Source organism: Tursiops truncatus, chromosome X (genome assembly GCF_011762595.2).
Source record: "Tursiops truncatus isolate mTurTru1 chromosome X, mTurTru1.mat.Y, whole genome shotgun sequence".
Lineage (NCBI taxonomy): Eukaryota > Metazoa > Chordata > Mammalia > Artiodactyla > Delphinidae > Tursiops > Tursiops truncatus.
Genome location: NC_047055.1, coordinates 99,043,239 through 99,071,004, shown reverse-complemented (window position 1 = coordinate 99,071,004; position 27,766 = coordinate 99,043,239). Strand labels below are relative to the sequence as shown.

The following is a 27,766-nucleotide window of genomic DNA, read 5'->3' as shown; positions in this document are numbered from 1 at the left end:
GATCTGAATTCTCAGCAATATAAGTGTTATAGGGCTTCCCTGGTGGTGCAGTGGTTGAGAGTATGCCTGCCGATGCAGGGCACACGGGTTCGTGCCCCGGTCCAAGAAGATCCCACATGCCGTGGAGCGGCTGGGCCCGTGAGCCATGGCCGCTGAGCTTGCACGTCCAGAGCCTGTGCTCCGCAATGGGAGAGGCCACAACAGTGAGAGGCCCACGAACCACACACACACACACAAAAAAAGAAGCAATTTAAGACTATATTAGAGTCATTCACATAAAGAAGTCATGTTACATTCATAGAATGCCATAAAAAGCTTTGAAACCCTTCTCTTCCTATCTCTCTCCACAGCAGTTTATCCCACCTCCCTAACACTACCTTAAAGTTTCTCCTATTCCCCACTACCAATGTATCAGTCAGTTCTAGCTTAAAACTGATGGGACACTTTAAAAGAGTGATGGAATAGCATTTAATGAAGAGACTAAAGTGTGTAAAGAATGAAGGGAAACCAAGAGATGATGAAGTACCCTGAGGCTAGCAACTGTGAGAAGCCAGTATTATAACCACTAGGTTTGAAGGGACATAGAGAGATAGCAGTTCCTGCAACCCAGAATGTCTTAGAGTTGTAGTAGAAGTCCACCCAACAAGAGATGTAACCTTAGAAAATCGCATCCACTGCCAACCTAATGTTTGGAAGGGGGCAGATCATGGAAATAAATACCCTTACCTTCTTTCCTCCTGACTTCTAATCTCTTGTCAGTAGTTCATATTAGCCAAACCCAACCTGAAGACACAGAGAGACTGGTCGATGAAGCTGATAAAGGTCAGCCTCCTGGAATCACGGAGCAGGGTTAGGAAGGATGGCGAGTAGATCCGGTAAGCAAATCAGAGACCATCTACCACAACCAGTATTCCCAACTCTCTTCAAACCCAGTCTGTGTATGCTTTCTTGCCTCTTCCGCTTGTTCTCTATTCCACTCTATGACTCAGCTGTTTAACAACCCTCTCTATTTTCCTTTCATCTACTCAGATCTTGTATTTTTAAAAGTGATAAGATGACAAAGCCTTAGAACTTAATTACCTTTCTCTTAAACACGTCACACTTTGATTTGCTGTGATTGTAAACAACTAAGGAAAAAGGGCAGTTATAGGTATGTCTTTAATTTTTGCTTCTTAAATATATTCAAGCTTCAATTTCTTTCTATATATGTTTAGTTCATACAATTAATTTTTAAAACAGATTCTGATTTCTTATAAAGGGTTTTATGGTTTATATATGACTCTTAATCCTTGTGTGAATGACCCAAAGTACCCAATTGCTGCTTGGAGCCTCACAAGCTGCAATATGAAAGCCTTAAAGGTAAAACTTGGCTTCAAAAAAACATGTCTACATAGTTCAATTCTAATTGTCCCCAGTAAAACCATCACCCAAAACCCTGAGTATTTGAAATCAAAATTTAGGTCATGCTTCCTTCAAACCTAAACATAGTGAAGGATTTTTCTCCTAATTCAGCCTGGAAACTATTTTTGGGGGGTTGTATTGGCCAGTCCAGAAAATTTTACTTAAAATTTTCAATCCTGGTATAGGTGAGAGTACATTGTATTATAACCTAAAGCAATAATCAGAAATTTTGTGCAACGTGCAACCTATACAAATGTAGGCAGTGTTAAGTATAAACCTCTAAAAAGTTAAAGTCAGAAACATCACTGACCTTTATTTTCTATTTGAATTGCTGGCAGCCACAGTATTTGCACATAACTACAAAATATAAATGGGGAGTGGTGGTGAAGTTTTTTAAAACATCTTTGAGGTAGCATATTTTTCACACAGAAGATATCTGCATGGCCAGAAACGAAGGCTTGGATCAAACCTCTGAAATTTACATTAACTTCTGAAAGTTGTTTGAATATTCTGATTTTTGTGAAGTATTTTTTATATCAGATATACTTCATTTAAAGTGAGTAGAATAATTATAACAGTAGTTGGCTTTCATACTATCCTAACAGATTAAAACCTTCCAAAGGATGATAATTGCTTAATTAATGCTTCAGTACATTCACATGCACCTTCTGTGGTCGACAGAATTCTAAGATGATGCCCAATGATCCTTGTAGTAGCCCCTCCCCTTGAGTATGAGACTTGTGAATGTGATGGAATATCATTCCCATTATTAGATTATGATATATAGCACAGTTGATTGGGAGATTATCCAGAGTGAGCCTGACCTAATCAGGTGAGCATTAAAAGGCACAGAGAAGACTTCTAATCCAGATAAGATGGTTTATACTTCCCTCTTCCTGTTCCCCCTTTATACGCACAACTATATATCCTGGAAATAATATGAGACAACCAAAGGAGATCTCTGAAAGCTCTAAAGAAGGTGAATTGCCTAGGGACCCTCAGAATGGATGAACAACCTCATGGCAGGGCACCTTATGACCCTCTACCAACAAAAAAATGTGATCCAGGCCCAGCATTTCCTAATCCCAATTTAGTAACAGGAAGTGGCTCAAAAAGGCTCTTCCTCCATCACATCAAATGGGAATCCCCCAAACACCAGGTGAGCCTTGCAGAACCTGCAAGGAGGAACAATTGGAAGCCCTGATGACAATAAATGACCAGGGAAAGTGCTTTCCTTCCCCACTGGGCCTGAGATCCCCCTTCACCACCCAGACACATCAGTGGCTAAGGGTACCAGCAAAAGTGATCCTACCACAAAAAGCTCCCACCTGGAAAATGTTCTCCTCAGATGGGCCTGAGACTCCTCTCCCCTACCCAGAAACATCAGGCAACTTGCTGGTACCAGCAATGGAGATCCCTCCACAGAAAGCTCTCAACCTGGTAAGCACCCTCCATTCCTTACAGTCCAGGGAGACCCTGTCACAAGTGCCTGGCCCAGGAAGGACTCTTCATCAAGTGTTCCAGAGATTCCCTTCCCTCACCAGAAGCACCAAGTGCCATATCCTGGGGAAGCTACTTCAGACCCCATAAGCAGCATGAGAAGGGACCAGAGGTAACCCCATGTGCACAAGATAAACAGACCAACAGAGTACCACAAAGGTTCTGAAAATTAGGTTATCATGGAACCACAGTCCATAAAAGTACAGGAACTGTGTGCCAAACCTATAAAGAGTGAATGCCTGCTAAAAATTAAAAAAAAAAACAAACACTTTAAATAGGGACCAAAGTATCCTAACATAATAGCCAAAATGTCCAAAAGACAATAAAATATCACTACTTATACCAAGAATCAGATACATGACAGCTTGAATAAGATGTGACAGATGATGCCAACCCAAGATGAATTAGATGTTAGAATTATCTGACAAGGGTTTAAAAATGCTGATTTCAGACCTTTAAGACCTTGAACACAGAACCTAGTCACTCCATGCCAGTATCCCAACCTATAGAACTGTGAGCTAATAAAGGGATGCTGTTTTAAGCCATTACATTTGTACTAATTTCTTATGCAGCAACAGAAAACTAATACAACTTCTCATCTGGGATCCATCCTGTACCTAGAAGATGATTATAATGAGTCCTAGACAAGTAAATGGCTTAATGTCTTGGTTCTAGGCCCACTATGACATTATATTCTACCATTTTTCCCAAGAATGGAATCCCTAATTCCTGCTACCGAAGCTCCTAGAAGACAGTATCCTTCCTGTTTGAACAACCACCAATATCTTATCGCTCTAACTTTACTTCACATCACCCTATCTCATTCTACAGTGTATGCTGCTTATATCATAAACCCAATTTAACACTCTGACTTTGAAACTATATAGCCACTTATTTTTGTCTCAAAGCGATTGCTGAGTATTATATTGCTCTTCCAAATCATATTCCTATCTGCCCTGACAAATCAGAAATTGAGAACATTTGTACCTGAATCTTCTGAGCTCAACCTGATACGTTTTTTACATTAGAGTATATCAGTTTAAATACACAGCATCACTGTGATTGTGAGCATAAATATTTCCATCTTAAGAATTTTCTCTGTATTTTCTTTGTAGTTTTTAAAATATTTGTTTATTTTGGCCTAGTTCCAAAAAAAACCCTTATCTGAATAACAAATTCTTTTTGAAAGTAGTTATAGCCTGTGGATAAGTTTTTGATAGCAATATAAAGTCTATCTTTTTTGGCTAACCATGAAAATAAGTTGTGCTCTCAATATTCCATGAAGAATTAAGTATAAAGATTCTTTTGTAAGTGCAAACAAGCCTGAGCATTTAACAACATGAACATCAAAACAATGCCTGTACTGGAAAGTTCACAAAGAAATGTGATGTTTCTGTTAAGTAATATTACATGTTATCAATATACAATACTTTGAGATCTTCAGTATCTTCTTTACTACAATTAACCAAACATTTCATGTCTTTTCATTATTTGAGAGGTGAATGTATGCTCCCTTCAATGAGAAGTTTCCTGGTATGAGAATTTCGAATGGAAATGTGAACTGTATTTCTTTTCTGTGACTTCATTTAAGATTTGAAAATTCTTTACCATCCTAACTCAGGCTTCTTCACTATGAAATAAGAGGTTCTCCTTTGTGTGATATTCAAAACTCTCCATTTTTAATCATCAAGCCAGCATCTTTAACATCACTGCAAAAATGTGGGGATTTGGAAAAGCATTTTGGGGAAATTCCTTTTTCTCTCATCCACCATTCGTAGAGGACAGACACTAATTATAAGCCAACTCTGGGTTCTGGGTTATCCATTCTGACATCACTAGTCACAACACAGTTATCTACCACACCTGGCCTTGTCATCTTCTATTCTGGCAGTGTATTTTTTTTTCTTTAGTAGCACTTGTGACTATCTAAAACATTTTTTATTTATCTTGTGCTTGTTTTCTTCCCCATTCCTATCCCAAAATAGAAGCTCCAAAAGATCTTTCTTTTTTTTTTTTAAATTACTACTACATTTCTAAGAACTAGAACAGTTACTGGCATACACACACACACACACACACACACACACACACACACACACACACACACACACACACACACACACACCTTCAGAATTTTTGGCCACTGTGAGCATCCCAGACTTATTTTTCACCCTTTATTCTCCAAAGAAAACCTATTTTAATACTGTTACCTACCATCCTGGATTTGATCTATTTCAACCTAGATCTCTCTCACTTACTTAACATATTTGTATAGGGTTTCTTGCCTATTAAGTTATAATATCTGCCAACGCTTTTCTAAATCACTATTTCAGGCATTCAACACTGACCAAGAATGTGCCATGCCCAATGCTGGGTGCTGGGGTTATAGTTAAGAAGTACAGCACTTATCATTAAGAAATGTATTAAATTTTAAAGAAGGCAGATGAATAAACATACAGTAACACTCTGTGTGAGGGATGCCCTGACACAGATTCAGATACGGGATATAATGGAATGATCTAGGAGGAGAAATCTACACTAATAATTCAAAACTCCTTAAAGCTGGGTTATATCTGAGTTGTATCTTACAGGACTACTAGCAATTAGCCAATGAAATGAATTCATTAATTTTATTCTAAGCAAAATAAACACTGCATGCAACAGTAAAGATGCATTGAAAATTTAGGGCTCAATAAACAGTAAGTATGAATCATCATACTCTGGGGTAGAAGAGGAAGAGATGTAAGTACATTAGCAAAAAATGAAGAGATGAGGCCAAAGAGGTAACAAGTGGTATTGTGTATCAGGCTGAAGAGTTGAACTTGATCTTCTAAGCAATGCACAGTCAACATGATTTTTCTAATAGGAATAAAATTTTTCAATTTTTAGAGTGGTCATACTAGCAGGGATATGAACAGATTGTCAAAATTTAGATTGTCCCACTTATGGAGTTATGGCATTAACTGGAAGAAAAAAGTATAAAGTCCTGAAATAATGGTGAGACAGTTGAGATATGGATGCACATAGATTCAAATAGTATTAAAGAAGCACAATAAAATTTGATGGCTGCTTGGATAATTTAAAGATGACCTTAAGTTTCTGGTTTAGGTGACTGAGTAGATGGTGAGAAGTTCCACTGATATAGGAAATGCAATGTAACTTGTTTGTCATAGTAGAGGAATAGGTGACAATTCAGCTGGAATCTCTGAGATTTGAGATGTCAGAGTGATATTTTAGTGGCAATGTTCATCTAGCTATCACGGAATATCAAGTATGCTTCTAAAATTAGGATAAAGATGCCAGGCTGAAGTCAAAGAAGTATGAGGTATTGCCTGCGAAAGTATGTTCCATGGTAGTAGTGGAGGGAGATGGATGGAATCCTTTGGAACAGGAGCAATTATAAAGTAGACAGACATAAAGAAGATAGCAAAGATAATCAAGACAGAAAAATGAGAGGTGTAAAGATAATCATAAACACAGAGCTCACGGTCTTCATTTGTAAATATGAAGAGAAAACAAAATATCTCTAGATGTTAAGAAGAATGTAAACTCCTAGGAAAGCAAACGTTTTGTAATTTTCACTACAATAGTCATAGCACCCAAAATACTGCCTTGCCCAAAGTAGATATTCCATAAATATTTGTTGAGATATTTGACATAGGCATGACATAAGAGAGAATAAGATAAATATTAAAAATAGAAAAATAAATCCTGGGAGAAATAGGAATAATTCATGGACTAGGAAAGAACCTGAAAGGCTTAGTTTTACCACGAACAGATGGAGACCTGCCACTATTCTAAAAACCTACAAATGTTGAAAGAATAAGTCTTTGGCAGGAACTGTAACAAACATACTGGCCATTATAGATCACCTGGAAACAGTCTTTACATACCTTTTTTAAAAGGCTCCTTTTTAAAAGAAAGAATTGGTAAGAGGGTGGTTAAATGCCTTTCTGTTAGGCTTTTTGCTTGGGAGAAAAAGGTGTAGGTGAAGTAACTCTGCCCCACATAGATTTTCAGTCTACTTCTCCCTCTTGCCATCCTGAGTTACTCAGGAGTTCTGCTGGGCACATATATACCTCAGAAGCTGAAGCCCCCTCCTTGCATATTATAGTAGTGGGCTTCCCTTTATTTCAGATTTCACCATTATTATGATAGGTTCTTGAGAGGCAAAGGTAATGGCTACATACGCTTACATTCACAAACATCTTGAACCAGAGCCTATTTTCTTTTGTATTTTGAAATCCAATATAAAGAATTTAAAAATTCAGCAACAGGGGCTTCCCTGGTGGCTCAGTGGTTAAGAATCCACCTGCCAATGCAGGGCACATGGGTTCGAGCCCTGGTTCGGGAAGATCCCACATGCTGCGGGGCAACTAAGCCTGTGCGCCACAACTACTGAACCTGCGCTCTAGAGCCTGCGAGCCACAACTACTGAAGCCCGCATGCCTAGAGCCTGTGCTCCGCCACAAGAGAAGCCACCGCAATGAGAACCCGCGCACTACAACAAAGAGTATCCCCAACTCACCACAACTAGAGAAAGCCCGCATGCAGCAACAAAGACCCAATGTGGCCAAAAATAAATAAAATAAAATAAATAAATTTATTTTAAAAATTCTGTTTTTATTCCTGTTACTCTGTATTTTATTATAGGAGGATTAAAGGGGAACACATTTTTCTACCCCAAAATATGTCTCTTTGGCATAAGGATTATTTTGAGCGAAAGATAATCAAAATACATCAGATTCAGGAAAAGCCCTTTACCTCCCCCTCAACAGCTTAAATTTACATTGGAAAGGGAGCCTGTACCAGGAAAAAAACTACTACCAGAGATAACTTTTTACCTAAGAGACTTATTTGCGTAACAGGGCAAACTTTGTTTTCAAAACATCTCTTCCTTCCTGTGAATGGCCTTCTTTCCCTTTGTACCCCAGACCCCTACCTCTTTCCTTAGCTCAGGATGTTATATAAGCTTCAATTACCTGGCTGCCTTTTGGGTCTCTTATTTTTATGGGACTCCCATACATATAAAATTAAATTTGTTTTTCTCCTGTTAATGTCTTAGGTCAATTTGATTATTAGACCAGCCAAAGAACGTAGAAGGGTAGTAGGAAAATTTTTCCACTTGAGTTGGCAACTATGAAGAGACCTTCACTGGCTGGACACTACTCACTCTGTGGCTGCTGCAGCTGAGAGAACCTGGGACCTCTGACAAAAGCCAAAAGAAGAAATCTCATGTCAGTCTCCCAGATCTCTGCCTGCAGGGTCTGATGGAAGTGAAGGTGGTGAGAGTCCTTTTCTTTTTCTAGATTTAGATTAGCAGGAGAAAATATTTGGGTGAATTCGTTACTTAGGAATACCTACTCTGGTAAAAATTTGATGAGTACTCTTGTTTTCTATTGATTCTTTTCCTATTGTTTCTTTTCTTTGTTTATGTCTTTTGTGTCATTTGCCATAATGACGAAAACCACAGTGTATAACAGAGGCAAAAGTCCTATAAGCCTGTCATTTGAGCCTGCCTCACAGACTGGTGAGTTCACAGTTCTCACCAGACCGGCACTGTGAGTTAATGTGCACATGAGGTAAAGGCTATTTACTAATGAGAATTTCAGAAGCAAGCCACAAAATTGGTGGGCACAGTCGAGCACTTAAAAGCTGTTAGAGCACTCGCAACCTAACTCAAAGACCCCCAGGTTAGGATAAGTTGGTAATGAATGGGTTAAATTGACTAGGTCACCACCAACCTCAAGAAAAGTTCCATGCCATGAGGTACATGGTAAAATACCACAATCCCCAATCCAGTGGCACATCCCTCTCAGGTATCAGTTTGGCTCCAAGAGACCCAAGGCTTAGCTGAAGCCATTAATGTGTACATGAAAAAAAAAAAGAAGTGGAGGAGGTTTTCCTTTTGTGTTGTTCTATGCTTAAGAGCTTAGCTTTATGACCAGTGAGAATATCACCTCTAGTCCCCACCACCTGGAAGGCAGCTACACTTGTGTGCATTTCCAGTTGAAAAGACTGGGATTCCAAGTGCGGTAGCCAGTTGATCAGAATCACTGGTAACAATCTGGGCTTGCAACTGGCATCTCTTTGTCTGACTATGCCAGCTCTCAGGGGAGTCTGTCACAAGGGGCCCTGATCCACAAGGGGCTTTTGTAATCTCAACCTTCATTGTCTCATTCTAGATATTGTTAGGGCTGCATCTTTGCAGTCTCCTTTGGGACATCTCTTGCATCCATGGTTAAGCCATAAAAAGTCATTTGGTTTGTTGTGATATTGAGATTAATATAAGATTCTACCTGTTAATTGCCAGATAATGGGAGCTTCAAATTGGCTATATTTAAGTGTAATGGCTATTGATAGGGACTCCCTTAATAAGATGAGAGAACAGAAATTAGACTCAGAACAAAAATAATATCTACACCTGACATAAATTCCCCTTTTTCATCCTCTTATACATTCCTTTACCCCCAACTCCCTGTCCCAGACCCTCCAGATCTTTTGGCTCTCTGGGCCTCTGGTCTAAACCCTACCTCTCAAAATCCAACTCCATCACCTCAGTGAATTCCCTTAGGTCCCCAGATTCCTCCAACTTCCCCCCAAATCCCTTAAACATCAAGTTGCCTGTTTTGACTTCCCTTTCTTTACAAGATTTACAGAGAGCACTCTGGCCTAACCTCTAGGCCTGGGGTATACAGATTATGCATTAAAATACTAAAAGCAAGGAATTGAATTCAGCAGAAGTACCAGAGACAGATGGTAGGGATCATTTTTCCATCCCTTATGATCCCTTCCACTTTCCAGGTCTCTGTAAACAGGCTCTGCCAGCTTTAGGCCTTCCTATGCAATGCCTCTGTAGTTGTATCCAGGATGCACACCACAAAAAATTCATGTCCCCCAGACAGCAGCAGATCTTCTAAGTTGTAAAGCCTTTTACCTCAACTTTCAGAACATCTTACGAAATTTAGAGAGGAATGGAAAGCTTAGTGGCCATTCACAACCACACTCACAGCAACCTAGATTGGCTGTTAAGGGATGTTCTTCCCACCCTTGATTATACTATAGCTATCAGACAAGCCAGGCAGTCCCCTGAGGAACACCTCCCCGCTGCAGAAGAAACAGATGGCCAGAAGTTCTCCCAGGCTCTCCTACAACTGATCAGGAAATGGATCACCTGGAGGCCAATGTTTAGGGGCCAGTAGAAGCAATAGTACAGGTTTTCCCCCTAAGGTGAATTGGTCTGAGGTTGAATTTTGTACTCAGAAAGGTCTTTGTTAAAAGCTTTAGACAGACTTTTTGAAGGCGTACTGCATTAAACCCTCAAGCTCTAGAAATCTTTTGATTTTCATCTTAGCTGGAAATCTCCCTGATATAAAGAATCAAGTTTAGTTGGATGGGCACATCAGTCCCTTGATAATCAGGCTGTTATCCAGGTCTTTGGGGAATTGGAAACAATAATCTTTGTCTTACAAATCTCTAAAAAAACAGAAATGTGGCTCTAGAAGCAAATCAAATTCCACCAAATATTTTACCAATCTCCAAACCTCCCCTATTCATCTCAAAATGCTTGTAGATATTGTTAAAAACCAGGACATTGGAGACAGAACTTAAGAAAAAGAAAATTTTAAATAGTAATTACCCTGGACCTCTGAAAACAGGCAAATATGCCTGAAAAACTCCATCTTGGAGAAAACTTGGATACTTTCTCTATGATGTAGATTTTCTACCTCCATCTCCTCTATTGACTTAAGAGCCATTCCTTAAAATGCAAACTGTAGGGAGATGTTTTTCATCAGAAAAAAGGGGGGGGATGGTAATTGGAAATTGGGCAAATAATCTTAAATGTCCTCTCAACAAATATTAATAAAAAGCTTTAGCCATCTGAGCAGGTGAACTTCACTTATTCCAACTGCCAAAACAAAATTTGGATCCACCTGTTCATTTATAAACTAGTGAGTTTTATATTACTGTACCTTAATCATAGCTAAAATTTTAAAACTACAGTTATAAGGTCTCTGATTGCATCTGTCTGTATGTTTATGTGTGTCTATATATGTACATTGTATATGTGTGGTATTTTTCTACCTTAGGATGGTATTGCCAAAATTAATTTGTAAAAGAGTTCTATTTAGTTGGGTTGAAGGTCAAGTGCATGAAAAAATTGGGTCTTCTAAAACTCTCAGAAATATAGAAACTAACCCAAGTGTTAATCTGGGATAATCTTCAGTAAATAAAACCTGGTTTAAGTTTGTTAGCTTAATTAAAATATGTGTGTTGGTTTAATTAAAATAATGAATGTAAACAAATTTTATTCTACCTGAGTTTACTAGTAAAATTCATACTATCTCTGTGGCAAAATTTGTCAGCAAGAAACATAGCTTGGAGGAGTTCAGGAAGATGGCGGAAGAGTAACACGCGGAGATCACCTTCCTCCCCACAGATACATCAGAAATACATCTACCGGTGGAACTGCTCCAATAGAACACCCACTGATCGCTGGCAGAAGACCTCAGACCGCCCAAAAGGCAAGAAACTCCCCACGTACCCGGGTAGGGCCAAAAAAAAAAAAGAAAAAACAGAGACAAAAGAATAGGGACAGAACCTGCACCAGTGGGAGGGAGCTGTGAATGAGGAAAGGTTTCCACACACTAGGAAGCCCCTTCGCGGGCGGAGACTGAGGGTGGCGGAGGGGGGGAGCTTCGGAGCCACGGAGGAGAGCACAGCAACAGGGGTGCTGAGCGCAAAGCGGAGAGATTCCCGCACAGAGGACCGGTACCCACCACCATTCACCAGCCCGAGAGGCTTGTCTGCTCACCCGCCGTGGCGGGCGGGGCTGGGAGCTGAGGCTCGGGCTTCGGTCAGATCCCCGGGAGAGGACTGGGGTTGGTGGTGTGAACACAGCCTGAAGGGGTTAGTGCACCACGGCTAGCCAGGAGGGAGTCCGGGGAAAAGTCTGGAGCTGCCGAAGACGCAAGAGACTTTTTCTTCCCTCTTTGTTTCCTGGTGCACGAGGAGAGGGGATTAAGAGCACTGCTTAAAGGAGCTCCACAGACGGGCGTGAGCCGTGGCTAACAGCGCGGACCCCAGAAACGGGCATGAGACACTAAGGCTGCTGCTGCAGCCACCAAGAAGCCTGTGTGCAAGCACAGCTCACTATCCACACCTCCCCTCCCGGGAGCCTGTGCAGCCCACCACTGCCAGGGTCCCGTGATCCAGGGACAACTTCCCCGGGAGAACGCACAGGGTGCATCAGGCTGCTGCAATGTCATGCCGGCCTCTGCCGCAGGAGGCTCGCCCCACATCCGTACCCCTCCCTCCCCCTCGGCCTGAGTGAGCCAGAGCTCCCGAATCAGCTGCTCCTTTAACCCCGTCCTGTCTAAGTGAGGAACAGACGCCCTCAGGCGACCTACACGCAGAGGCGGGGCCAAATCCAAAGCTGAACCCCGGGAACTGTGCGAACAAAGAAGAGAAAGGGAAATGTCTCCCAGCAGCCTCAGGAGCAGCGGATTAAATCTCCACAATCAACTTGATGTACCCTGCATCTGTGGAATACCTGAATAGACAACAAATCATCCCAAAATTGAGGCGGTGGACTTTGGGAGCAAGATATTTTATTTTTTCCCCTTTTCCTGAGTGAGTATGTGTATTCTTCTGTGTGAGATTTTCTCTGTAAAGCTTTGCTTTCACCATTTGTCCTTGGGTTCTGTCCGTCCTATTTTGTTGTTGTTTTTTTACTTTTTAAAGAAATTTGTTTCCTTAATAATTATTTTTTATTTTAATAACTTTATTTCATTTTATCTTACTTTATTTTATCCTCTTTCTTTCTTTCTTTCTTTCTTTCTTTCTTTCTACTTTTTCTCCCTTTTATGATAAGCCATGTGGATGAAAGGCTCTTGGTGCTCCAGCCAGGCGTCAGGGCTGTGCCTCTGAGGTGGGAGAGCCAACTTCAGGACACTGGTCCACAAGAGACCTCCCAGCTCCACATAATATCAAACGGCAAAAATCTCCCAGAGATCTCTATCTCAACACCAAGACCCAGCTTCATTCAACGACCAGCAAGCTACAGTGCTGGACACGCTATGCCAAACAACTAGCAAGACAGGAACACAGCCCCACCCGTTATCAGAGAGGTTGCCTAAAATCATAATAAGGCCACAGACACCCCAAAACACACCACCAGATGTGGACCTGCCCACCAGAAAGACAAGATCTAGCCTCATCCACCAGAACACAGGCACTAGTCCCCTCCACCAGGAAGCCTACAAAACCCACTGAACCAACTTTAGCCACTGGGGGCAGACACCAAAAACAATGGGAACTACGAACCTGCAGCCTGCAAAAAGGAGACCCCAAACACAGCAAGATAAGCAAAATGAGAAGACAGAAAAACACACAGCAGATGAAGGAGCAAGATAAAAACCCACTAGACCTAACAAATGAAGAGGAAATAGGCAGTCTACCTGAAAAAGAATTCAGAATAATGATAGAAAAGATGATCCAAAGTCTTGGAAATAAAATAGAGAAAATGCAAGAAACATTTAACAAGGACCTAGAAGAACTAAAGAGGAAACAAGCAACGATGAACAACACAATAAGTGAAATTAAAAATACTCTAGAACGGATCAATAGGCAGTATAACTTAGGCAGGAGAACGGATAAGTGACCTGGATGATAAACTAGTGGAAATAACTATTGCAGAGGAGAATAAAGAAAAAAGAATGAAGAGAACTGAGGACAGTCTCAGAGACCTCTGGGACAACATTAAATGCACCAACATTCGAATTATAGGGGTTCTAGAAGAAGAAGAGAAAAAGAAAGGGACTGAGAAAATATTTGAAGAGATTATAGTTGAAAACTTCCCTAATATGGGAAAGGAAATAGTTAATCAAGTCCGGGAAGCACAGAGAGTCCCATACAGGATAAATCCAAGGAGAAACATGCCAAAACACATATTAATCAAACTATCAAAAATTAAACACAAAGAAAACATATTAAAAGCAGCAAGGGAAAAATAACACACAAGGGAATCCCCATAAGGTTAACAGCTGATCTTTCAGCAGAAACTGCAAACCAGAAGGGACTGGCAGGACATATTTAAAGTGATGAAGGAGAAAAACCTACAACCAAGATTACTCTACCCAGCAAGGATCTCATTCAGATTTGATGGAGAAATTAAAACCTTTACAGACAAGCAAAAGCTGAGAGAGTTCAGCACCACCAAACCAGCTTTACAACAAATGCTAAAGGAACTTCTCTAGGCAAGAAACACAAGAGAAGGAAATGACCTACAATAACAAACCCAAAACAATTAAGAAAATGGGAATAGGAACATACATATCGATAATTACCTTAAATGTAAATGGATTAAATGCTCCCACCAAAAGACACAGACTGGCTGAATGGATACAAAAACAAGACCCATATATATACTGTCTACAAGAGACCCACTTCAGAACTAAGGACACATACAACGAGATACCACTTCACACACCCTGACATGGTTATCATCAAAAAGACATAACAACAAGTGTTATGGTGAGGATGTGAAGAAATTAGAACCTTCATATACTGCTATTGGGAATGTAAAATGGTAAAGCTGCTTTGAAATAATCTCACAGTTCCTCTATAAGTTAAACATAGAGTTACCACCACATGACCCAGAAATTCCATTCCTGGTTATATACCCAAGAGAACTGAAAATGTATGTCACATAAAAAAAGTATATGCAAATGTTTATAGCAGCCTTATTCACAGTAGAAAAAATAAAATATTGTATATCTATGCAATGGAATACTATTTATCAATAAAAAGAAATGAAGTATTGATATATGCTACAACATGGATGAGCCTTGAAAACATCATGCTAAGTGAAATAAACCAGCCACAAAAGACCATATATTCTATGTAATCATTTATATGAGATGTCCAGAATGGCAAATCTATGGACAAAAAGTAGATTTGTGGTTGCCAAGGGCTGAGGGAGATGGGGGTAAAAGGTAGTGGCTACTAATAGATATAGTATTTCTTCTGGGGATGATGACAATATTCTAAAATTGATTGTTGTGATAGCTGCACAACTGAGTGAACATACTAAAGGCCATTGAATTGTTCACTTTAAATGGGTTAATTGTATGGCACATGAATCATAATCAAAATAAAGCTGTTATTTATAAAAAAGAAGAGTATATTCTACCATCAGTGTAGAAAGTGGACGGTACAAGCCTGACGTAAGAGAGACCATGAGAATAATACATTTTTTTGTGGTGAGACACACTGAAAATCTGATCCAGGAAAATGAAGGAAAACTAACATGTATCAGACTTATATTTCTGAAAAGATAAAAGGTGCTTCTTCTTTAAGAAATCAGAAATGAGTCTGTACTTTGGTATTTTTCCCTATATAAAGTACATTATTACAGGAAAGAATCTGTGCCTCTCATGATAGTTGAATGCTGAACTTCATCTTTTAACACTTTAATTTCTAAAATTCACAAAGTTTTGGTCTGTGATTATTCACATTATGCTTTCAATGCTATAATGGCTGATACTTTTCTCCTATATAGTTGAACTTTACACAACACAGCTTCTTGGTTGTGTTTCCTTTTGCTAGGTCAGAAATGAATCTAAAATTTCATAGTCATGTTCTTTTCATTTGATTATTCAAGTAATAAAATATGAACTTTCTTGATATTTCAGGAAGAACAAACTTTGCGTGCTTCCATAGTGAAAATTAAGGGCAAAATTAGATGAAATTGAAGTTCAGAGAAGATGAACATAATGATGCATGCCTGGAATGATTTATAAAGAAATATTAAACAAGGGAGACTAAATGTGGAAAACTTGGAAAAGCAGATGACTAAGTGGAAACATAATTATATACAAATATTTCATAATATCAAAAGAGAGAGAAGTGACACATAGAAGCCAAGCATATAGAGAATTAACAATGTCATGTTGATAAAAAAAAAGGAAAATCAAAATGAAAACTCAAAGAGGAAGCTAGTAGAATAATCTGATATTGAAAAGGTTTACTAGATAACAAGGTGTCAAAAATGTTTTTATTGTGCGTTGGTATAAAAAACCAAAATTATGGTAACGATTATCTTTAAGATACAACATTAACATGCTCCCTAATAGTTCAGGAAGCAAAACATGGGGCAACTGAGCAAACAGATGGGATCCTACATCGATAATCACTTTTCAGAAATATGGCTTTGAGAGATGTTAAACAACCTCAGCAGACTCCTTTTCAATAGCCTTATCTCCTGATATTGACTTCCATGGCCAGAGTAGGACAGATAATTGGAAGATTTTGATTTTCATACAGTAATGTGATCTTTTTCATTTGAGTGAAGTGGGCTCTGAAAACATTACTTGGAACACATGATGCTGATTCATTACATTTCACTTGATAATTGTAATAATGGGTGTAATTTTAATTGTACATCTCTCATCATATGGAAAAAGTATATGCCATATCACAAAGTGGTGAGATAGTGAACTTTCAAAGGTATCTGAATATCAGATGTTTTCCTAACTGGCCATTAACTGTAGGCAATTTGCTAATCATCTTTTCTTCTTTAAATGAAAATGTCACGTTGTCCTTGACCTTAAGTGGAGATTTTCTGCCTGTTATTCATACTGCAGGGAATAATAATAATAATAATAATAACAGGTACACGCAATGGTCACTAGACTAAACCAAGTTCCCATTGAATGACGGTCACCTAAATTTTTTTTTTTTTTTTTTTTTTTGCGGTACGCGGGCCTCTCACTGCTGTGGCCTCTCCCGCTGCGGAGCACAGGCTCCGGACGCGCAGGCTCAGCGGCCATGGCTCACGGGTCCAGCCGCTCCGCGGCATGTGGGATCTTCCGGGACCGGGGCACGAACCCGCGTCCCCTGCATCAGCAGGCGGACTCTCAACCACTGCGCCACCAGGGAAGTCCTCACCTAAATTTTTATTCCTTTGCTTCATACTTTAGCTTCTGACACACCAATCTTAGGTCATCCTGGTTGTACTGACACACTTAATTCTATTTCACTGATTTGCAATCTTAACCTGCCCCACTCAAAACTTACTCAGAAAGAATGTACTTCAAGGATGAAGTTTGAACAAAATCTTTGAAATAATTCATATGACAAAATTTATTTCATCTGGCAAAGAACTGGTAGAAATTTTATTATAGGAAAACATGATGTTTGTATCTTTAATTGCAATAGTTTGAGGATACAGCATACTGTGACACAAAATGGGAACTTAACAAACATGTGTTGAGCAAACAAATGAATAAAAAATGGATTTTAAGAAAAGATACGAGTTGCAGCCATGGTTGAAGAATTACATCTAATATGTAATTTGTGTATTGGAGTATTATTGGCTATGGCAAAAGAAGAGCTATGCTGCATCAAACCTGTAAAACACCTAATGTTGTATGCTAAGGAGTTTGGTATTTATTTCGTGGATTTTAAAGTAGATAAATATCATGAGTATTGGGGGAAAAGAAAAATAGAATGGTATGGATGTTAAGCGAGAACTTTGTTTCAATGATGTAAGTGTGAGCTATAATTTCTAATGATGGAGATCAGTAAGAATGTAATAAGGTACAGATCTTCCTCAACTTATGATGGGGTAATATCCTGATAAATCCATTGTAACTTGAAAATATCATATATTGAAAATGCATTTCATAGACCTAACCTACTGAACCGCATAGCTTGTTAGCCTAGCCTATCTTAAACGGGCTTGGAACACTTACACTAGCCTACATTTGGGCAAAATAATCTAACAAAAAGCCTATTTTTAATAAAGAGTTAAATATCTCATGTAATTTCTTGAATACTGCACTGAAAGTGAAAAACAGAATAGTTAATGGGTACAGAATGGCTTTAAGTGTACCAGTTGTTCACATTCATGATAGCGTGGCTGACTCGGAGCTGCAGCTCACTCCTGCTGCCCAGCATCACGAAAGAGTATCATACCACATATCACTAGCCTGGGAAAAGATAAAATTCAAAATCTGAAGTATGGTTTCTACTGAATGTGTATTATTTCCACACCATCACAAAGTCGAACCATGGTAAGTCAGGGACTGACGATATTTGATGATTTGGAAGTCATTGGTGACTTTTGAGACGGTAGATTGACAAATTGGTGGAGACAAAGCAAGAAAAAGTAAATTACATTTTCTGTTCTGGCCAAACTAGAGTAACAGGGATCAGAGTTACCCTCTGGAACACCTAAAAAAAAGGGTAGGGAAATAAGACAACAGTTTGCAAGACACTGGACGTCAAGGAGCAGAGACGCATTCCTGAGAGACAGGAAATAAATGATGTGAGCCTTATGATTGCTTCACATTACCTGAGTTTCCAGGCCACAGCTCAGGGAGGGGGATCCCAGGCAGAGACCAGCAGTCTCACTAAATAAAGGAGAAAGGGCTGAGAGACTCTAGAGAACAAGGTGGGTAGAGTTGTCAAGACAGAGTACCAGAGAGGAGAACGATTCACAGAGAGGGAACAGAATCTTGCACCTCCACACTAACTGTTCAGCTGATTACTGATCAGCTTATGTATGTGACTACATTACTAGAGGCCAGGAAAGGAACCACTTAAATGGACTATAGAAAACAGTGCCTAATACTCATATAGGGCCTGAAATACTGACTTTTCCTATCAGCCAGACTGTAAAACCTCAAGATTAAAGGGCAATGGACAATATACATGGAAAGGTCTTGCCTTAATGGTGGGGAATATTTAACCATATATTATAAAAGAACAATACAGCAACATTATTTAGCCATATAATGTAACAGGAGACTGCTATATTTCTTTCTACCAAATCTTTAAAAGGACCTAAAAGGATCAAACCATTTCCAAGCAACTTAACAGTATCCCAGAAAAAAAGGTAAAAAATATTTGTAAAAATACAAAATTATCCAGCACCCAAAAAGGTAAAATTTACAATGGCTGGCATCCAATAATAAATTATCAAGGCAGCAAAGAGGCAGTAATCACCCTTGTAACGAAGAAATGCAGCAATCAAAGCCAACTCATAATCGACACAGATGTTAGAATTAGCAGAAATGACCATAGAACAAAATGACTTATTACTATACTCAAAAAGTTCAAAACGTTAAGTTAGAGACATGGAATACATTTTTTAAAGTCCTAAATCAAACTTCTAGAAATGAAAAATTCAAAGTGTAAGATAATAAAAAAACACACATTGAATGGCATCCATGACATATTAGACACTGCAGATTAGTGAACTTGAAGACTAAGCAAGAAATATTATCCAAAATAAAACACAAACAAAAAGAAAAATTTTTTCAAAATGAGCAGAGCATCAGTAAACTGTTTGAAGAAAACTTCAAACAATCTAATGTATATATATATAAAATTGGAGTCTCCAAAGAAGAGAGAGAAGGCAAAACAGAAAACATGTTTGAAGAAATAATGGCAACTTTTCCCCAAATTTAATGGAAACTATAAGTCCCCAAATCCAAGAACTTCAACAAACTTCAAGCACAAGAAACATAAAAAAAAAAGGACAAGTCATATCGTAAACAAATTGTTCAAAAACCGTGATAAACAGAAAAATTTTAAAGGAGCCAGAGGGAAAAAAGACACATTACATACAAAGAAACAAAAATCAGGATGAAATCAGACCTCTTATCTGAATAAAGCAACTGGGAAAAAGTAGACAGCCTCCTTAAAGAAAGAAAAAAAAATTGGTAAACTTAGAATTCTATGTACAGTGAAAACAACTCTTTAAACCAAGGCAAAATAGGGATTTTTTTCAGTCATACAAAAGTTGAACAAATTCATTACCAGCAGACATAAAGTACCCCCAAAAGAGTTGAATAACTTCATTTAGGCAGAAGGAAAATTATACCAGATGGAAATAAGTGTCTAAAGGAATAAAGAGTAGTGAAATTGATAACTACATGGGTAAATAAATAAGATTTCCTATATATTAAAATCATTGGTGATTCAGTATTTAAAGAAAGGCAATTTTTTTAAAGTAGTATGGAATTTATAAGATATATAAGAGCAAAATGGATGTCACGAGTAGAACAAAATTGGGAGGAGAACTCAATCAAATAGAAGACAGAAAAAAATAGAGATGAATCAATGAAGGTGAAAGCTGATTCTTTAAGACCAATAAAGTATATTAACCTCAAGCCAGTCTAATTAGTAAAAAAAAAAAGACTGCTAAAATGAGCAATGAAAGAGGTGACATCACTCTACAGATTCCACAGCTATCTAAAGGATAACAAGAAGTAACATGAATACTTTGAGTATAATTTTGACAAGATAGATGAAATAGATATATTCCTTGAAATACACAAACTAATCAAGTTCATTCAAGAATAAACAGACAATGTGAATATACCTATATCTATTAAAGAAGTTGAATTTTGCTTCAGGTTCATCAATGTTTTATCAACTATGAGACCAACATTCATATATACTCCTGTCATATTTTTGTAGTTTTATGAACATTACACTGTTGTATCAATTACTGGCGAAAATGAAGCCATAAGTAAAAGGAGAATTACTCTTAAAAAAAAATGATCTAGTTGGGCTTCCCTGGTGGCGCAGTGGTTGAGAGTCCACCTGCCGATGCAGGGGACGCGGGTTCGTGCCCCGGTCCGGGAGGATCCCACATGCCGCGGAGCGGCTGGGCCCGTGAGCCATGGCCACTGAGCCTGCGCGTCCGGAGCCTGTGCTCCGCAACGGGAGAGACCACAACAGTGAGAGGCCTGCGTACCGCAAAAAAAAAAAAAAAAAAATGATCTAGTTAAGTCATTACAGCATGGGAGGAATCTCAAAATAATAGTGCTGAGTAAAAAGAGAATTGTATAGCTCCACTTATATTAAGATTGTAATGAAATAATTACAATTATTTTGTTAACCAAAAATTGAAATCTATGGTCAAAACAATGTTAACTCTCCTTAATAATGAAATTATTACCTCCCCTCTTACAATTCCATCAAGCCCCCCAAACCAGATTGAATACTATTTACTTAAATTGTAGGTAAAACTTGAGTTATGCCATTTTATCATATCTCCCAACTAAATATAATTTTAAAATTTTACAATATTCATAAAAATTCACCAGAAAGGAATATTTCCATATCCTATATCACAGATACAGAACAGCAGGGTGCTTCAAGTCCCTGGCAAATGTAGTTTGCAAAATAGACATTTGTGATCAAAACTACATAGCAACATCAAATATCCTCATAAATCTATTCATATGCTTTGCATTTCATGAATAGCAATTTTAAATTCACTCATTAAATTAAGAAATCAAGCAACTCCTTTACATTTCCAAAATAACAGCTAAAACTGTCTGGGACAGGAAAATTTGTAGCTAGAAAAATTCATAGTGCAGACCTAAAGTGTACTTCTGTTTCCATTAATGAAGGAATTCATCTATAAATGAAAGTATATGTATATATTTCATCTTTATAGGAGTGGATATCTATTTATGTGCAAATATTCTATTTCAAATGAAGTTTGCCTGTGAGCATCGTGTGCCTGAAGAACCAGGTCTTTTCTATGTAGTTTTGTAAGCCAATGCCTAGAATTGCCCTCTAATCTAAAATTTCTCACCACAACCTTAAGTCCATTTCACTGCTGTATCTTATTTACGCAATGATTTCCAAATTAGTCTCTCTTCTTAAGTATATTTTTATAAAATGCAAATCTGGTCAAATTCATACGCTTGTTAATTCTCCAGGCTCATCTAAACTTACCTATACGCATAAACACATCTCTCTCACACACACACAGCCACACAAACACACTCTTACATTCCAGATTCCAGTCAACATGTCCTTTTCATACCTCTGTGTCTTTGTACATGATCTTCCCTATTGTTAGGACTTCACTCAGGCCACTGTGATCTTGTTTCAATGCTCTCTCCTTCAAGGCCAATTTTATGATTGGTTTTATTAAGATCTTACGTTTTTAGACAAGGACCCTCATTTGCCAGTTGCCTTCTACTAAAGAATTCATTCTAATACTCCAGACAAATGAGTAACTAATGCCTTCAAAATCTAGGAAATTGGGGCTTCCCTGGTGGCGCAGTGGTTGAGAGTCCGCCTGCCAATGCAGGGGACACGAGTTCGTGCCCCGGTCCGGGAAGATCCCACATGCTGCGGAGCGGCTGAGCCTGCGCGTCCGAAGCCTGTGCTCCGCAACGGGAGAAGCCACAACAGTGAGAGGCCCACGTACCGCAAAAAAAAAAAAAATCTAGGAAATTGCCAGACTTATTTATTCACACATCAAAGAGGCCAATATTATGCCCTCTGGCTCAGCATTATCTGGTTTCTGTGGCTCTCCATTCAAGCCTTTGACTTTATGAAGCAGCTTTCACCCTTACACTATTCCATCCCATAAAATCTGCTTTTCCACATTTTGGTTACAGGAACTTGCATTTCACAGAACACGTTTCCTCAACTATAAAGTGGAAACCATATCATCAAACTCAAACTTTGGTGAGAATTAAATGATCACTTTACATAAGTCCCTAATATTACAAGCATCACAGAATGATACTCAGGTAATATTTGTAGAAGAGTAGGAGGGAGAGAGGAAGGAAGGAGAGTTCCAAAAAGGTACAAAGAACCCAAGAAAAAAAAAAGCTTTAATGGTGTTTATCTTGTGTGATAGCCTTCGGTTAAAGCTCAATCTTATCTATTAAGATGAAAAAAATGTATTTGAAAAATGAGAGTCACTAGAAAAGCTTCCTATTGCTTATTGGTGATGGCTACTTCCAGTGAAATAAACTTTCCTTGGAGAAATTATGTGGTTTTTTTCCATTGCTGTAATTACCTGTATTGGTATAAGTTGTCATACAGAAATAAACAGGAGCAATGTTTGATCTCTTTGGATTTTTTTTTAGCATCAATGAGACTTTAAGAAATAACCTGCCCTCAAATCTGTAGTTTTTAGGAGAGAGAAATCAGGAGAGCCTTATATATCTGTGTTAGTGTAGCCTCCTAAAGTTTTCAAAGCTCATTCACAATCTTTGGTTTTTTTGAGGTTAACGATATAGAGAAACCAGAAAGTATTATTGTCTTCATTTTAATAACTGAGAAAACTCCAGATAACTTGAGTTACCTAAAGTGTGAGATCTGAGTCAGTGTCTTCTAATTGTGTGCATTATTTCCACATTCAGCAATATTATGAAAAATGAAATATACATCTTGAAACCTTGGACCCCAACTATTGAAACTAGGGCAATAACATATGTACCAGAGCCTCTAATAAAGAAAACATAAAGATACACTTTCATTTTCTGGAGTGAGTTGTACCCTGCTTTTCCATCTTGCCTGTTGTTGGTCAGTTATGTGGCAGGAGGGGGGATAAATTCCTTTCTGGATGTAAAAGCCACAGACAAGGTGGAAATGGACTGCATGGCCACTGATACTCGTATCATGCTCTCCTGATCTTTCACCATTTAAAAAAAAAAGTTAAGGATATTGTTCTCTTTTCAATCTATCATTAGAGTAAATAAGGAACTTTTATTGTGCATAATAAAGACAATGCCTTTAAGTAAGCAAATATTTATGGCATAATTTATTCAACAGATATTTGTATCATGAGGAAGAAACTGATAGTACATGGAAGAATTGAAAGGTAATGAATAGCCACTCCTGTTACTTAATATCTTACAAAATGGAAACCTGTGATTTCTTAATTATCGCCCTTTCACTGCTTCTTCTTTGCCCAAGTGCACAGCACATAACGTTTTACATCAAATTGTATCCTACTAAAAAAGGGAAAATATTATACCTCATCCTATTTTTTGAAACATATATTTTCTATTTGCTACAACCCTAGTGAAAACAAACACTGTGTAATTATTAAACATTGCTAACCAGGTTAATTATGCTCATATTAAAATTGTTTAAAATAAAGATTTGCTTAGGTTAGGAAAATAGGATACAGTAGGCTGTAGCAAACTTTCTCCCTGTTAAAATTTCCTTTGGTGATACGTATGTCCATGTTAGACTCCACTTTAAGCCAGCCACGTGCCAAAAGTTGATGGTATATTATAATAATCAATTGTATTACAATGTCACATAAGGGGTAAAAAAACCTTTGGAGAATTTCTAGGAATATGTAGTTTAATAAAGAAAAAGGAAGTTGTTTTTCATTTCTGACAGTCTGCATGAAAGAGCATGAAAAGCCCAGCCTTTTGAGTCAGGCAGAAATGAGTTCATAGTCCAGCATTGTCATGTTGTTATCCTGTGGCTTTAGGCAAGTTGCTTTGCAGAATATGTTATCTCATATACATACATATATACATACGTATATATATATACACACATACATATATACCTAAATATAAAAGAATATTATTCAACCATAAAAAAGAAGGATCTCCTACCATCTGTGACAGGGGCTGGACCTTGAGGACATCATGCCAAGTGAAATAAGTCCGACAGAGAAAGACAAACACTCTATGATCTCACTTATATGACGAATCTAAAACAAAAAACTCACAGAAGCAGCAGAATGGTGGTTGTTAGGTACTGGAGGGTGAGGGAAATGGGTAGATGTTGGTCAAAGTGTACAAACTTGCAGTTATAAGGTGAGTAAGTTCTGGGGACCTAATATAGAACATGGTGACTATGGTTAACAGTGCCATATTATATACTTGAAAGTTGCTAAGACAGATCTTAAATGTTCTCACCACATACACACAAACATTTAATTATGTGAGGCAATGGATAAACTAACCTTACTGTAGTAATCATTTCATAAAACATACATGCATCAAATCATCACATTATATACCTGAAACTTATACAATGTTATTTCTCAGTTATATCTCAATAAAGTTGGAAAAACTTTTTAATTAAAAAAATAAAAATTGGGCTTTCCTGGTGGCACAGTGGTTAAGAATCTGCATGCCAAACTTGCACAAGCCTCTTAGATAGCCTCATTCACCAGAGGGCAGACAGCAGAAGCAAGAAGAACTACAATCCTGCAGCCTGTGGAACAAAAACCACATTCACAGAAAGATAGACAAGATGAAAAGGCAGAGGGCTGTGTACCAGATGAAGAAACAAGAGAAAACCCCAGAAAAACAACTAAATGAAGTGGAGATAGGCAAACTTCCAGAAAAAGAATTCAGAATAATGATAGTGAAGATTATGATGCAGGACCTCAGAAAAAGAATGGAGGCAAAGACTGAGAAGATGCAAGAAATGTTTAACAAAGACCTAGAAGAATTAAAGAACAAACAAACAGAGATGAACAATACAATAACTGAAGTGAAAACTACACTAGAGGAATCAATAGCAGAATAACTGAGGCAGAGGAACGGATAAGTGACCTGAAAGACAGAATGGTGGAAATCACTGCTGTGGAACTGAATAAAGAAAAAAGAATGAAAAGAAATGAAGACAGCCTAAGAGACCTCTGGGACGACATTAAACGCAACAACACTTGCATTATAGGGGTCCCAGAAGGAGAAGAGAGAGAGAAAGGACCTGAGAAAATATGTGAAGAGATTATAGTCGAAAACTTCCCTAACATGGGAAAGGAAATAACCACCCAAGTCCAGGAAGCGCAGTGAGTCCCATGCAGGATAAACCCAAGGAGAAAAACGCCAAGACACATAGTAATCAAATTGGCAAAAATTAAAGACAAAGAAAAATTACTGAAAGCAGCAAGGGAAAAACGACAAATAACATATAAGGGAACTCCCATAAGGTTAACAGCCGATTTCTCAGCAAAAACTCTACAAGCCATAAGGAAGTGGCATGATACACTTAAAGTGATGAAAGGGAAGAACCTACAGCCAAGATTACTCTACCCAGCAAGGATCTCATTCAGATTCGATGGAGAAATCAAAAGCTTTACAGACAAGCAAAAGCTAAGAGAATTCAGCACCATCAAATCAGCTCTACAAAAAATGCTAAAGGAACTTCTCTAAGTGGGAAACACAACAGAAGAAAAGGACCTACAAAAACAAACCCAAAACAATTAAGAAAATGGTCATAGGAACGTACATATCGATAATTACCTTAAATGTGAATGCATTAAATGCTCCAATCAAAAGACACAGGCTTGCTGAATGGATACAAAAACAAGACCCATATATATGCTGTCTAAAAGAGACTCACTTCAGACCTAGGGACACATACAGACTGAAAGTGAGGGGATGGAAAAAGATATTCCATGCAAACGGAAATCAAAAGAAAGCTGGAGTAGCAATACTCAGATAAAATAGACTTTAAAATAAAGAATGTTACAAGAGACAAGGAAGGACACTACATAATGATCAAGGGATCAATCCAAGAAGAAGATATAACAATTATAAATGTATATGCACCCAACACAGGAGCACCTCAATACATAAGGCAACTGCTAACACCTACAAAAGAGGAAATCGACAGTAACACAATAATAGTGGGGGACTTTAACACCTCACTTACACCAATGGAAAGATCATACAAAATGAAAATAAATAAGGAAACACATGCTTTAAATGACACAACAGACCAGATAGATTTAATTGATATTTATAGGACAGTCCATCCAAAAACAGCAGATTACACTTTCTTCTCAAGTGCACACGGAACATTCTCCAAGATAGATCACATCTTGGGTCACAAATCAAGCCTCAGTAAATTTAAGAAAATTGAAATCATATCAAGCGTCTTTTCTGACCACAATGCTATGAGATTAGAAATGAATTACAGGAGAAAAAACGTAAAAAACATAAACACATGGAGGCTAAAGAATACGTTACTAAATAACCAAGAGATCATGGAAGAAATCAAAGAGGAAATCAAAAAATACCTAGAGACAAATGACAATGAAAACGAGACGATCCAAAACCTATGGGATGCAGCAACAGCAGTTCTAAGAGGGAACTTTATAGCTATACAAGCCTACCTCAAGAAGCAAAAAAAATCTCAAATAAACAATCTAACCTTACACCTAAAGGAACTAGAGAAAGAAGAACAAACAAAACCCAAAGTTAGCAGAAGGAAAGAAATCATAAAGATCAGAGCAGAAATAAATGAAATAGAAACAAAGAAAACAATAGCAAAGATCAATAAAACGAAAAGCTGGTTCTTTGAGAAGATAAAATTGATAAACCATTAGCCAGCCTCATCAAGAAAACGAGGGAGAGGACTCAAATCAATAAAATTAGAAATGAAAAAGGAGAAGTTACAATAGACATCGCAGAAATACAAAGCATCCTAAGAGACTACTACAAGCAACTCTATGCCAATAAAATGGATAACCTGGAAGAAATGGACCATTTCTTAGAAAGGTATAACCTTCCAAGACTGAACCAAGAAGAAATAGAAAATATGAACAGACCAATCACAAGTAATGAAATAGAAACTGTGATTAAAAATCTTCCAACAAGCAAAAGTCCAGGACCAGATGGCTTCACAGGTGAATTCTATCAAACATTTACAGAAGAGTTAACACCCATCCTTCTCAAACTCCTCCAAAAAATTGCAGAGGTAGGAACATTCCCAAACTCATTCTATGAGGCCACCATCACCCTGGTACCAAAACCAGACAAAGATATTACAAAAAAAGGAAAATTACAGACCACTAACACTGATGAACATAGATGCAAAAATCCTCAGCAAAATACTAGCAAACAGTATCCAACAACACATTAAAAGGATCATACGCCATGATCAAGTGGGATTTATTCCAGGGATGAAAGGATTCTTCAATATATGCAAATCAATCAATGTGATACACCATATTAACAAATTGAGGAAGAAAAATCATAAGATCATCTCAATAGATGCAGAAAAAGCTTTTGACAAAAATCAACACCCATTTACGATAAAAACTCTCCAGAAAGTG

The 27,766-nt window shown here is 38.0% G+C and overlaps 1 pseudogene; it reads left to right on the top strand.

The window, feature by feature from the left end:
* The first annotated feature begins 859 nt into the window (after positions 1–859).
* LOC101333919 (ferritin heavy chain pseudogene) overlaps positions 860–27,766 on the top strand; it is a 54,938-nt pseudogene continuing 28,031 nt past the window's right edge.